Genomic DNA, 15,750 nt, shown 5'->3' on the forward strand with positions numbered 1-15,750 from the left:
CACAATTCACAGTAGCTGAACTATGGAACCAACCTAGATGTCCTTCAATAGATGAATGGCTAAAGAAACTGTGGTATATATACACAATGGAATATTACTTAGCATTAAAAGATAATAAAATCATGGTATTTGCAGGTAAATGGATGGAGTTGAAGAATATAATGGTAAGTGAAGTTAGCCATTCCCAAAAAAACCAAATGCCAAATATTTTCCTGGATATAAGGAGGCTAATTCATAATGGGGTTGGATGGGGAGCATGGGAGGATTAGACGAACTCTAGATAGAGCAAAGGGGTGGGAGGGTAAGGGAGGGGGCATGGGGGTAGAAAAGATGGTGGAATGAGATGGACATCATTACCCTAAGTACATGTATGAAGACACAAATGGTGTGACTATACTTTATATACAATCAGAGATAAGGAAAATTGTGCTCTGTATGTATAATGAATTGTAATGCATTCTGCTGTCATACATAGCAAATTAGAATTTTAAAAAAGAGAGAATAGCTTCCTGCTTAAGCTCAGGGTTCTCCATTAACAATACAGAACTCTATGAGGTATTCAACTATTCATATAAGCCTCTCTCAGAGACTCTGAAAAGAGTCACTGAAATTAGGCCAGAAAAAAAAATTGGCATTTAATATATAAATAGAAGAGTCAAAGTTTTGACCCCCAAATTTGTTAGATGCTAGAAATTATTTTTTTTTAAAAATCCAAGTGTTACCAGAATACATCCAGAAAAAAGGAGAAAGGGAGGATGGCTCAATGGTAGAGCACTTGCTTAGCATGGGTGAGGCCCTGGGTTTAATTCTCAACACCGAATATAAATAAATAAAGTAAAGGTCCACTGACAACTAAAAAAAAAAAAAAAGGTGGTTGGGGATTGTGGCTCAGTGGCAGAGCACTCACCTAGCATGTGCAAGGCCTTGGGTTTAATTCTTAGCACCAAATAAAAATAAATAAGTAAAATAAAGGTATTGTGTCCAACTACAACAAAAAATTTATTTTTTAAGAATAAGGAAGAAGTAAAATAAACCAATAAAATCTTGCATAAAGCAAAAGAGCACCTCCAATCTAAGCCAAAGAGACTGGAAAATTGATTTCTGAGTAAAATAAATTTTGATCTTTGATTCTCTGTGCAGAAATACTTTTTAAAAACTATCATCTGTCTGCTAGTCTAGAAACTAAATTATTTAAAATTTATGCATTTTATCTTTGACCCATTTTTGGTAACTTTAAAAAATCAAGTGATAAGAATTGTGTTCATATCTATACATCAGAGTGAACCATATGAAACTAATTCAGACTCACTTACAGTTGAGGCCCAAGATGAGGAGAACCAACCACTCTCACATCTCAAGATGAGTTCAATGGACCTCCAAGTAGGAATGGCAACGTCTGCGCCCAGTGGACACACTCAGACTGCGGCACAGGAGGGCTGAACTGAGGCTGATGAAGGAAGGGTTTTCCTGGAAGAGCTGTAGGATTCCACCTGCCTTCCATTCTCTATGAAGGGTGGTAAAGAGTCTTATCTCCCCCTAAGTCTAGAGGCAGGGTCTTCTTGGAAACCACTCCATGAAGGGGATATGGATGCCTTGAGGCTTGAAGGACTGTGGACGGACACATCTAAGAAATGGCTGTGGTTGACATTGACTGCTTGGGAGTCAATGGCAGAAGTGCTCTGTCTGGAGAGTAATTCAATTCCTACCAATGATGGGTGAAAAAAAAAAAAGCATATTTTATGTGGATCATATATGGGAAGAGAAGGGGTGAGGAGGAGAGAGAGGAAAAATGCTAGCACGAGGTTATCTTAGATCTTGACCCAAAAGTTGTCCTGGAAAATGAGGAGCCCTCATCCGAGAAGTGCTGAAGATGAATATTCTAGTACCCAGGAAAGGAACTTCAAGCAAACCCTAAACAACCGTTCGGAGCAGAATGCATCCACTCACCTGGAGGGAAATAACTGAGAGATCTCCATTGACGATAGGGGAAGTTTCCAAAGAACCCAGAACCATTGCCCTGAAGGACAGTCAGCTTTGCTCACCCAAAGAGCCCAGCAAGTGCCAGAAAGCTCCCAGCACTATTAGTCAAGGAAGCCACTTCCTGTCCTTTACCTTCATCCCATCTCCAACTCCAAAATACCAGCTGAAAAGGTCACTAGTGGGCTGCGGAGGAAGTAAGAAAGCTGCAGGGTAATTAGCCATTCTCACTTTCCGTATCACCACACTGCCAGGAAGAAACTCGATTATAACACTGCATCAGATATTCTGAGCTGAACTGAGGCCATTTGTAGTAAACCGAGTCTGTCTTGAGCACTCAAGAGGCCAAAAGACTTTTTATAGACAGAGAGGTATTTGTAACCCTAGAGGCACATAAAATTAGATCCCATTTTTTCCTCAGAGACTTAATTTATTCATTCAGTCATCTCATGGACATATGCACATATGCCTGGTACTGTTCAAGGTGCTATTGGGATGCTAAGATCAAGTCCTCAAGTAAGGAGGTGACACCTTGACATGCTGAAAAACAACACAAGTTGTTCACTGCCTGTTTTAACATGCCCTGCTTCCTGGGTGATGACAAAAATGACTAAAACGAGGAAGTAGGCGACAGTCTAGATTGTCACGTACATTGGCAAAGGAGGGAGCCTCTGCCCTGACCTGCGGCCTCCATGCTGCATTGTTCCTTCCAGGCTGACGCAAGGGATTAATGTGAATATACAGCCACATGATTTATTCCCTCCACTGACGTGACAAGAATCAGTGGAAGATACAACAGGTTATGATACTCAGCAGATGTCCAAGACATTGTGAGCAAATGTTAACTCTTTAGACAGAAAGACAAGGACTGCACAATTTCACTTATATGTGAAATGTTGGAAAGTTGATCTCATAAAATTCAACAGTAGAAGAATGCTTGGCAGAAGCCAGGGAGTCATGACAGGGAAGAAAGGGGAGAGGCCAGTGAATAGGCACTAAGTTTTACTTAGATAGGAGCCAGAAGCTGTTATTTCCTTCAAGGTAAGTGGGTGCACCTGCTCCCGTGGCTTTCTCAGGAATGTAATGTACTGTACATTTCGAAAACTAGAAGACAAGGAATTTGAATGTTTTCTCCATGAATAAATGATAAATGTTTAAAGACATAGATGTCTTTGACTTGATTTAGACATTACACAAATGTGTACAGGAATCAAAATACCACATGGTAGTCCATAAATATGTAAAACATTTACATTTCCATGTGTCAGTTAAAAATAAATTTACATTTAAAAACAAAGGCAATAAACAAAAATAAAAATTAGCACTACATAAAAACCCCTTAATAACACAACTGAAAATCCTTTTTCTTCATGTCGAGGCTACAAACCTACCCAGCCTTTCTCCCCAGAGGAATCTTTATCCAACATTGGTCTAGCTAGACCATGTGCAACATCATTTCTAATTTTTCTGATTGTCTTTAGTGTAGTTTTACCCCCTCAGTCATAAATCCACTGATAGGAAGACCATTTCTCAGTCATCCAGACTAAGGCATGTTCAATATGTCTCTCTGCTCTCTGTGAAAAAAGTACATCTTTGTTCACCCGACTGTTCTCGTTAAAAAAATGCAAACCATTCAACCTGACTTCTCTCTGTTCTTATTGTTTCTCCATATAAGATCATAGTACCTACATAATTATCCCTAAATCCACTGACTTCACACTTTCTATTTCTGCTAATTAGCCCTGATACCTTCTCTTCCCTCTTCAGGTATAACAGCATTTCTTTCTCATTAATGCTGTCTGCTTAAAAGAAAGACACTTGAATCTCAGGACATTTGTTCCCCTATTTAACACCTGAGACACACATTTTTTTAACATCTCTTGCACATAATATTTTCTAGATACACTTGATGCCTAATTAAGCTTGCTAAAATGGTAATAAGAATAAAAACAATCTGGAAAGTTATTTTTGTCTGATGTAGTGGGTATTGGACATCTTTGTCTTGATACAATATCAGCCAGTTTATTTTACTAATTTTTCTTTTCTGCTATTAAAATGAATTTGCTAGCCACAGCACATATGAAACAAGTTGGGGATTTGGAGATTGAGTGATAGAAGTATTATACATATATCTTGAATTTAACATATTCGGAGCTAATCCACAAAGCAAAGGTGATGGTATTGTCTTAGCCTGTAAGATACTTAAGCTATCTAGTAAAATAATGCAAAGTGCAGCCTTCTACAGCTCTGCATTATTCATATGCCTATACAGCATCCACAGGAATTATCTGTCAGTCTATTTATAACTGGTACCAATTGTTCTACAATACCCAGAGTGCAAGAAATGTCACATTTCTTTATTTTTCCAAGTCAAATAAAATCCAATTCAACTTCCAACTGGCCAAGGTTGACAAGAAGAACACAATCAATCAGATGTGAGAGACGCTTTTTAAGGGATCAAAAATCAAATGCAAAACCAAATGTGAGGATTTATATAGTCCGGAAAAGTCAGAAGACCTCAATTTCATGTTGCCACTTCCCAGTATCCACAGTTGTCCATGTAGCTATTCTAATCCAAATTCTGCCTCTTCCAGGGCACTGTTTCCTGGTGAAATTAGATCTCCTCAGCTTCTCAAACTAGCACCCCACCTATCCCGGCACCAATGTCAGGAATCTAACTGCAAGCCTCCAAAAATGAGCCACTGATCTCCAACCTTCAAACATTAAATTTCTAATCAATGAATCCTCTTTGACAATTTAGTCAAATCATCTTGGTGGTATTCCACCTTTGAAATAAAAAAGCATCTTTCATATCAGTGGAGAAAAGATGAAAAAATCACAATGAAAATAATATTTGAAAATGTACTGGTCAGGTAACAATAGTCATTATCAGAATCAAGTCCTCAATGTTAGTGACTCAACACAATAAAAAATATGAGGATTCTTCTGGTGGGCATATTTCTCTGCTCCCCACAGTTATTTAAGGACCCAGACTGACAGAAACTCAGCTATTTTCAAAATATTTACAGGGTTGCTCTGGGTATTGATACCCAGCAATCAGAAGGAGGAAGGTAACATGAGGAAGACAAACTGCTTTTCTTTTGTATATATATATAGGTATATTTATTTTAAAATATGCATATAAATATATGCATATTTATTGAAATTTTTATGAGAGCTTAATGGTTATACACAGTAGTTTAATTCACCCCAACAAATTCATACATGCATGGAAATCAATTTCAGTTCATGATTCCCCTTTTTCCCTCCCCCTTTACCTCCCATCCTCCCCTCTCCCCTTCTTCCTCTACTAGACTTTCTTTCACTCATCTATTAATTTGTATTTGATTGGGGCAATCTGCTACTGATCCACCTTGACTCTATAGTGGCACCTATTAACTCTTCTCACAATCTAATGGTACAGCCTCACTCAAGTGTAAAAGAACTGATAAATTCTGTAGTAGGGAAAGTATGTATTTTTATTAATAAAAATCAATATTTTCTGCTACCAAAGCACAGGTAATGAAAAATTAAGATTGATCTATTCAGATGCTCTCTTGTTTTGGTAATGAAACTCTTCAAAGAACCAATAGTTGACAGAAGGATAAAGAAGAGGAACAGAAAATAACTAGATCATGAATCTCACAACATAACATAGAGTGATGAAAAAGTGATAAGTCTGGAGTTCATAGGACAATGAAGCCATGAAAGCCATAGGCAGGGATTGCCTAATGCACCACCTTAATTTGCAGCCCAAAGAGATTAAGCTACTCTCCTAAACCACAAAACTACTTAATTGCAGAAAAAAAGTCCAGAGTTAAATTCCAGTGCTTTCTGTACTAAAATTCAACTTAACCAGTTTTGGGTTTTGTTTTTTTGCAAGAGGCATGGACCCCACACTTTCCAGTTAGAATTTTAAGCCTCCAAATTGCCCCCTGGGAAGCATAGAAGGGGCAAAAAATATCTTTTCAACTACCTTCTTATGGGTATTGATTGAGGCCTACAAATTAAACTGGGAAAAAAAAGATTAACAGGGAAAAGGCATACAAAGTTTACTAATGTTACTAATTCTACATGAATTAGGGCTTTCTAGAAAATAAGTGAAAGTCCCAAATAAGCAGTTAGTCTCAGAAGATTATATACCATTTTAACAAAGATGATAAATGGATATTAATAGACAAAGAAAAGGGGGTGTAGGCCTCAAGGGCCCAATAAATTGTGGTAAAGTAACCAGGAAATATATGAGGGAGACAAATGAAAGATAAGCATTATTTTAGTAACATTTATTTATGCATACTCATCACAATGCCAACTCTCTATCTCCAGTGGTAAAAGGTTTTTCCTTGTCCTAATGTAGGAAAGGAGGTCAGTATATGTCCTTCTTTTAGACAAAGAGGAGAAGAGCAGAGAACTCTTCTTTCATTTGCTGTTTCTCAATTGCCTTCAGCTCAAAATAATCAATATGCTAAAGCAGCATACTTTGGGGTGACATATCCTGATCCCCTTCAGAGAAAAGATGAAGAAGAGAATTTTCACATTCTTACCAAATCACACCTATCAAAACTCGTTGACCACATGCCCAATGTCACTAATCAGTAGCAACACCTCTGCTTTACATATTTGCAGGTTAATACCTTTAAATTGTCAAAATGTTCCCATTTTGAGCCATATATAATTTTGTTGGGCAATTTGTTTCCTTTCCGGTTGCATTTATATCAAAAATTGTAAATTTATTGCCAACAGGAACTACACTTAAAGAGTTACTAATGATTCATGGGGGATAATTGGAACTGGAATTTCTATTTAGGGAAAATTTTGCTTCAATAGAATCCTGTTAATCAGAGTGGCTTTTTTTTTTCTTTTTCTTTTTTCATTTGAAGCAATATACTTGGTCTAAGTTTGTTGGTTCCTGTTATTTATTCTTTACCTGAAGTCATCATCTCAGTTTCTGATATTAAAATCTGTCGCTATGGAAACAATTACAGTGTATCAAGAGACCAAAGGATATTGACTTCCTGGTTAGGAGGAACTGACAAAAATGTCAGTAATAAAAGACAGTCTTCATATCGAAGATGCTAGTAAAATGTGTTAGGAAAAGAGAAGATAGGAATGAAAGGAAATAAAATGTCACTTGAATGTGTCTGTTGTTTCTTGAAGAAAATTCTTATTAACCTTAGTTGGAAAAAAAAAAGGGGGGGGGGGTTTGAACTCATGATCCTTCCAGAGTGCTTCAGAAATTGTTAGACTGAGAAACAATTTTATAGAATTTACCTAATTGTCTGAGCCTCTTGGGCTGTGTTGGTAAAAGTCACCTGCAGTTCTCTCTGTGACCCTTCTTTGTAGGGAAAAGAAAAAGGACACAAGAAAGAGGACCAGGGAGATTCAGGAAAATGGCAGCCAATAGAACATCATATGGAATTTTCCTATTGATTATGAATTTCAGCTAAGGCTATAAGGTGGAAAGCAAAATATACATTGTACCTCTCACATTCCACCAAAGAACCACCAGTCACAACCCCATGGCTCTCACCAAGTGCCGCTGCCATCACCCCTCCATTCCTCCCCGATCACATCAGTGGTTCTCAAACCTGACCACACATCCAAATAAGCTGGAGAATTTCTCAAAATACCCATGCCCAAGCCCATCGGAATTTCTGTGGTTGAGTCTAGACACTAATTCTTTTAAAGCCTCCCCAAGTGATTCTAATATGTAGCCAACATGGAGGCTCTCAGGTCCAAAAGAAGAGAAGACCATGAATCTTTGGAATAGAATAAAGCTGACTTGTGGCAATTGCTTCTCTCTCCATTCCTGGGTACAGATCAGGAATTCTGCATTGAAGATGCCTCTGCCTATGCCTACCAAAGGACTCACTCAGGTGCCCTAGAGAGAACTAGCACTGAGATGCCAGTCACACAGCAGTCAAGGACTACAGAGCAGCAGTGGAGTCAGAACATTTTGGCCTCTTTCCAAGATTCCTCTCATCTGTTCAGAAACAGCAGGAGCTAAAAAGCAGAAAAGGAAGGAAGAAAGAACAAACAGGCTATAGCTACTCACTACCGATACAAATCCCTCAAGCAGAAACCTGGCTGGCTGAGGGGTTCGCAGGGGAGGTCAGCACTAAAATTGGATGTGAGATTGAAGTTTCAACATAAAGCAAATAAGACTGAACTTTTCAATATCCAAAAGTGACTGCAGACCTATAGACCATGCCTAAGATTTTGTTAAAGGATGCAGGGAGGGGGAAAAAAAGGCAATTCAAAAGATCCTGTTGGAAAGATATGATAAGAGAAAAAAACACTTCATATTGTAATCTCACTGAGTTGAGATGTTCAATAAACTGCTTGCAGTTGGTGGTTATACTTCCTGCATGGATTAATTGCATCATCATTTTAGGACACAAGAAGTACAACCTCCCATGGTCCCTCTTTCAGCAATTCTATCATAGGTAAGATACCAGAGATTTAAAAACAGAAAAAATTTTAAAAAGGTTGTTATAAGATGAACAAGTTACAGAGATGTAATGTTCAGAATGGGTGGTAATGGATTTATTAATGAATTTGATTGTGGTAGCCATTATACAGGATATATGTATATCAAATCATTACATTATGTAAAGGTAGTCAGTCTTTGTCAACCAAATATTTTTAAATAAAAAGGAGGCAATTTCAAAAGTGAAGATACTCCCCACCATTTTCTAGATGTGACCAAAAAAGGGAGTTGTCCCATTTTCAGTCTGATAGCATGAGGATTCAGAAAGCTATGGTGGTCCTCTGGGGATCATTTATTCCTTTCTGTGTGTATGTGTGAGGCACTGGGGATTGAACGCAGGCCACTATGCATGCTAGGCAAAGACTATACCACTAAGCTATAGCCCCAGCCCTTTTCATTTTAAGACAGGATCTCACCAAGTTGCCTAGGCTTGCCTCAAAATTGTGATCCCTCCTAATTAGCTGGAATTACAGGCAAGTGCCATCCCACTTAGCCTCTTTTTTTGAAATATACTTATCAGAAGCAGTCTGGGAGTCAACTACTCTAACCTACAGAAAGTGCTAAAATGACTGGAGATCTGATCATCAGACTGAAGCTGGACCTTCAGCTCAGCTTTGAGACCTGAAATCATGGAGGGCTCAAAGTCCATTCAGAGTAGACTACTCCAAACCTGTGGATTGTCAGGATCTCCTGTTATCCAGCACACTCTATGAGCATCGTAAGTGACTTTCTTACCCATCTTCTGGTCAGGCTTCACTATGGATAGAAATGAATACCTATATCCACTGCAAAGCAGGCTACTGTGCAATTCCCTGGATGAAGCTGCTAGGCTCTAAGTAGTTGACTGGGCTGTGCTGAGGAAGGCCTTTTGATGGTAGAAAGTACATAACTGATGGTAGAAACTCACATTTATTTGCACAATACATCAGACAATAAAAGAAGAGTAAATAAAAATCTCTTTCCACAATGAAATCTAAAGACTCAAGAAAGTTCTCTCATGAAAGTTAACACAAAAGCCTGCCATTTATATTCTTTTCAATACACTCATTTGGAATTCCTTTCATCATAACTAACAGATAAAACCCAGAAAGATGGGCATGATCCCTAAGAGGCTCCAAATAAGCTCTATATATTTCTTAAGATTGATTGCCATTAGTATAATAAGTGCTCAATAAAATCTATTTATCATAGATAGGTAAATGAATGAACTGCAGAACAAACAAATAAACAGACAACATGCATATTCAAAGAGGGCAAGCTTACAGTGTGAGAGGTAGGGCAGAAGGCAGGTTTAAAAAAAAAAAAAAGGAAAGAGATACCATAAGGGAAAGAAATCTAAAACCAAAATTTAAGTTGTAATTTTTTTGGTACTGGGGATTGAACCCAGGGTCACATAACCACAGAGCCACATCCTCCGCCCTCTTTTATATTTTGTTTAGAGACAGGGTCTTGCTACGTTCTTATGGCCTTGCTAAATTGCTGAGACTGGCTTTGAATTTGCAATCCTCCTGCCTCAGCCTCCCCAGCTGATGGGATTACAGGTGTGCACTGTTGTGCCTGGCCCTCACATTGCAATTTTGCTAGAACTATTGTAATCATCATTGAAGTCTTAAGTAAGTATCATCCCTTCATATATATTTTAGCAGTCTTTTTATCTGATGATCCATAGTTTAAAATCCCTGGTTTGGCCTTGAAAGATGACCAAGCCTGGGTCTTTCCATTTAAAAATGCCAGGCATTTTTTTCCTCAATCCACAGCTGGCAAATTGCAGAGTTTCAATATTTGAAGCAGACATGAACAACTTTAGACATAAGGAAACTTCAACTAAGCAAGTTCTCTGAACTCAAAAGATTTCTCACAAATTAGTCATGTCCTAGGAATCCACTCTTGATAAAGCTACTGCTGAGTCGCCTCAGACAGTCAAGACTGTGCATTTGAGGGTTTTGACAATACTGAATGCTGAATTTGTGATTTTAAACATGAGTTCTGGTTATTTTAAGCTATTCCTGTCTTTTTGATGACACTGTAATGAAAGAACCTTGGAGCATGTTTTTATTCGCTCCTAAGTGTTTCCAGAAAAAAAAAAAAAAAAAGAAATTACTCATTTCATTTGTAGAAGTTTTTCATTACCTAATAAATGTATTCATACAAAGAAGGATCAGTTAACGGGAGTATTCATCAAAATACACAGAGTAGAAGCCAACTACCCAGCTTAAGTCCTCATTAATCAAAAATTACTTAGGTTTTCCAATTTCCCATGAAATTGACATACAATTCATCTGTTGATGGATGTACAGCCACAAACCATTAACAACATACTCATGAATCTTGGTGATGAGGTGAAGGCCTCATAGGTTCCCAGTGAGATGCAGCAGATATGTAAAGACATCTCCAAGTACTGGGACTTTTTTGGATTACTAAAAATTCTCCTAAGGGCTAAGACCAGTCTGAAATGCCACATTTAAGCATTCAGTTCCTTTGGATTAAATAAGGACTTTGGCATCAGAATTGGAATCTATGCTGGAGAAAATGCATTTCCTAAATGCTCATATGGAGGGATTTCCCTAGAATGTCACACATGGCCTCACCCCATACCTTCCTAACGGGCCTTGTCATATTCTCTCGTCTTCTACCTGCATTTCATCACAAAAACCCTCTAAAAGTTGGAAACAGACTACTATGAACCCTAATTATTATATTTGTACATTATTTAAATAAAGTTTTGAGTACAACACATACGGAAGAGTGCACAAGTCCACATTTCAATGAATTTGTATTAAGTAAACACACTCATGAAACCAGGATCAGATCAAGTAATTAAACATTGCCAATGTCCCAGAAGAATCCCTTGTGTCCTTTCTCATTCATCTTTCCAAAGGTGACTTGAAACACCAGAGACTGGCTTTGCCCATGCTTGACATTTATACAAATGGAATCCTAGAGTATTACTCTTTTTTTGTGTCCTGCTTCTTTTGCTCCACATTATGCCTGTAAGAAGATGCATGTTGTTGCTTGTGGATTTAGTTTGTTCAGTCTCTGTTGTATAATATTTCATTTTGTAAAATATACCACAACACATCCATCCGAAGGTTTAAGGACTCCATTTGTATGTCAAAATGCATTCTACAGTCATGTATATTTAGTTAGAATAAATAAAAAGAAGAAGAAGGTTCAGGGAAATTTAAGCCAATGCAAATTGGGGCTATCACATATGAATGTTCTTGTGTATGTTTTTGACACACACAGGCACAAATTTCCATTGGCTGTATACCTAACTAATCATAAAATCGGAAAGCTGAATCAATGGAGTCCCCTACCAGGGGACTGTTTATTTGTTTAGTTCCTATCAATAGAATTATACATGCAGCTTCTTCCATTCCTACCGATCGGTTCCAGAGTGGAGTGAAGAAACATTAATGCCCCCAGAGAACTTGATCATAACCATGCTCAGCTGGAGAAATGACCCGGCCAGCCTAGTGGGCTCATTCAGCTAAGATGGGATTTTTGAGAAAGAGAACAGCACCTGTTATGCATAGAAATGAGCTGAGGGAAAAGGTTCTAACTTTGATGGAAAATACCAGATTTTTCTACAGGAATCCTTTAGAATGAAAGTTTGGGTGAATCCTACCTGTTATCGGGGGAACTAGAGTGAGAGACCAGGCACTTGTCTAAGTCATGAACAAGGCCATACTGTTCCGTGTTGTTTGAGCTGTGCGGTTTCACTCTAACTTCTTATTTCAACGAGCCTGTGGGGAAGGGGAATGCCACCTTAAGCAGTGCAGAGGGTTGGCAGGGCTACCCTCTCTCGGAGCTGCCTGGGAACCAGGGAAGGGCCTTCCCCTCCCAGCAAGCTGGTTCTAAGGCAGCATATCACAGCAGAGATCTCTGTGATGAGTGTCAGTGGCAGGTCACATAACACCAAAAAAATCTATGACAGAGGAACCACAGGTACCCACTGGCTTTCACAAGGTCCTTGGTAGGACTACAACCCACTTTCTCTGAATGAATGTGGGAGCCACACTGCTGCAGATTGACTCCTCCTGCAAACATCAAACTCAATTCTACATCCGGCCATGAACCCTTCTGACGTTACTCTGTAATTAACTTCAATGACACAACCAATGATTTTGAAGTTTTTATGAAACTTATCATCAGGATTGAAAAAAATAATTTTAATTTAGAGATAAGAATGCACATGCCTGTGTGTGCATGCATACACACAAGCATGTGCACATGCGCACACACTCTCATCCCACCTGCACCACCACAAATGGGGCCCAGTTTCACAAGCTAAGAAACCAATCTTGATTCTTAAGTCAAGCATAGGTGAAGTCTTCATTCAGATTATTTTATGTTTTTTAAAAAAAATATATTCATCCTTGAAGGGAAGAGGGTAGGGGATAGGAAAAGGAAAGACAGTGGGATGAATCTGACATAGCTTTTCTATGCACATATATGGATACCCAAAGTGAATCTCACCGTCATGTACATCCACAAGAAATTAATTGAGAAAAAATAATAACTATGGGTAAATGGCAGAAAGATCAAAAGAGGGAATGAAGCAGGAGGAAGGGAAATGGAAGGGGAAGACGAGGTACTGGGGTCTGAATTAGAATAAGATATATTCCATGCTTTTATATTATGTCAAAATGGATTCTACTGTCATGTATAACTGAAAAGAACTAATAATAAAAAAGATTCACTATAACATATTTGTTGAGTACCTACTGTGTACCAAGCAACTATGAAATTGTTAGTAACAGAGAAATGTGTCTAATGGATTGCCCATTGTAATGATTGTACAGTTCTAGATACTGCCCAGTGTCATCAGGACGTTCCTCTCTTCCATCCCAAATTGGGGGGAGGCGGGAGTTCAAGATGGTGGAATAGAGAAGGACACTTTCTGGCTGCTCTGTGTTGTGAAAGCAGATAGGCAGCTTCCCAGCAAGGTGGGTGAACAACAACAACAAAAAGGTGGGAGGACCATATTGAAATTTAATACCGGACATTCAAAGCAGATTGGAAACTAGGGAGGTTGGAATTTGGGTCTTCTGCCTGTCAGGCAGAGCCATGGCATGTGAATTTGCAATGGCTGCTTCATAATTAGAGTTGGCATTGAGTTTTGGTGAAGGAGGAAGCCATCCTTTTAGTTGATCTGAAGAAAGTTAAGGAAGGTTTCTCATGAAGATAAGGCTCTCGTGCAGGCATGGGCCCATGTTCTCATCAGTATTAATTCTCTGGAAAAGTTAAAATGCAAACAAGTTAGAATGCAATGATATAGGAAAACTTTATTGGTGAAAAATAGCTTTGTTCCATGAAATTCATAAACTCCACAGCAGAAAATAGGCCCAAAATGAAATGAGACAGAAGATGGATGTGTTTTGATGGAAACAAATTATCAAGAGTATGGACAACTTATCACATAAAGGGGTAATGCAGCGGAAAGACTATTTGGGAATCGAAATGCTGAAAATTCTACCCAAGTTCTGGAGCCATTTTTTAACCATTTTGAAACTGTACCCATATGACTTCATTTTTGTTTTATCTTCTCCACTAAATAAATACTTGACAGTAGTAATCTCTAAATTCTATTTCTCTTTTCTTCTCTCATTCCCAGCTCCTACTTCGGGGACACTATTTCCTACTAAATCCATGATTTTGCAAGGCCAAAAAGTCAGGACATTCCCAGAGGGCTTTAGAGCTTACACACACCATCTGAGTTGGGTAAGCTTTGGACAAAGAAAATGGTTTTAAGTGTCTTAAAATTTGTACAATTTTGCTAGAGTTTCAGATTTTAAAGAGATCATAACTTAACTTTCTCAGAAATACGGTTTTTAAAAAAAATAATTCAGTTGTTCATTTTTATTTATAAAGAATGATTAGGGCTATGGGTAAAGTATCATTGGAGTTAAACATTTATCAAGCTTTATAGTGGTTCTAACCCAACAATGCCAGGATACTGATGTGAGTAGCTCATTCTTACACTTTTTTGTGTAAAATTAAGCAAAAGCTCTAGGAATAAGACACAGAGGTAGGAAGCAGAGGTAAATGATGGAAGATGGAAGACAGACATGTACATTCATATCCATTTATGTATCAGAGCAATATATTTTGAATTCATGACTTTTAAAATATACTTTACCTGAATATAAATATAGAGGATATAGAATGTATATGTGATGGGGAGGTTCATCTCACATTAGAGCAAAAATAATAATAATCATTTCAGCTCTTTCCAAAAAATAAGACATTTCAAACTCAGTTTCCTTTACCCAGAGTTAAACCTAGGGGATTTACATAACTGAAGTAAAAACCAGAAGGAAACAGCCAGAAAACAGCCGACACAGACATCAGCAAAGTGGCACATACAGAGTTCCCTGGCTGGCTGAGGATGGATTAATTGAGAAAGCCAGGAGGTCATCTTTTGAGAGGAATTTTCAGAAAAAGACAAACTCCTTGGGAAGCTGCTAGAAAATCTGCAAGTCAAGGATAATCCAGAAGGACAACCAGTCCTCCTTGGAAATGCAGTTAGAACGTGCTTTACATGGCAGAGTCAGTGTTAAGTGAAAGCCGGATCTCGAGCCCTCCATGTAGCCCGCACAGCGCTTGGTCACAGCCTCTGGTTTTGTTCCTTTTCACTGTGTAGATTTATTACAGACAGATTCCCTAGACATAGAAGGTTTAATGTTCCTCTAGGCCTTCCCTCAACTTGCACTTGCATTTGATTTGATGAATCACTTTTAATATGCATTAAAGGACTGAAAAATAAAGTAACAATGTATGCCAGTCAATAGGGCTTTAGAAGGAGTTCCTGTTTCTCAGCTTAGTTTGACTTTGAAGCGGAATTCACTCATGGCCTAAAACGGCACTAAGTAGAAAGCCTAATAATGTAGAATGAAAGCTATGATTGAACCAAAGTCATTGCCAACTGGTCTTAGCTCAAAGAGAGTTAGCAATTATCCTCTGGGGCTCTGTATTTCTAATTCCACATAATGAAGAAAAGGGAGCAGCCAGAGAGAGCTGATGCAGTCCACAAAGACGCTTATAGCTAGAAGCAATCTGGGCCTCAGATCTCATGGCTTTCCTCCCGCCTATCTTATTCCTGTTCTAGGTTATCACAGGGCATCTGGACCTTCAGGAGACGCTCAGGAGGGATTCTCATGTGGTTCTGATGGAGGCATGGCTGAAAGATGCCCTGGCCAGAGTTGTCTTCCTCTGACTGCAACACCACAGAGGTGGCAACCCCCTCTTTTGAACAGTGGATTGAAATGAGTCCTAGAAGA

The sequence above is a fragment of the Callospermophilus lateralis genome, chromosome 5 (assembly GCF_048772815.1).
Source record: "Callospermophilus lateralis isolate mCalLat2 chromosome 5, mCalLat2.hap1, whole genome shotgun sequence".
Taxonomy (NCBI): Eukaryota; Metazoa; Chordata; class Mammalia; order Rodentia; family Sciuridae; genus Callospermophilus; species Callospermophilus lateralis.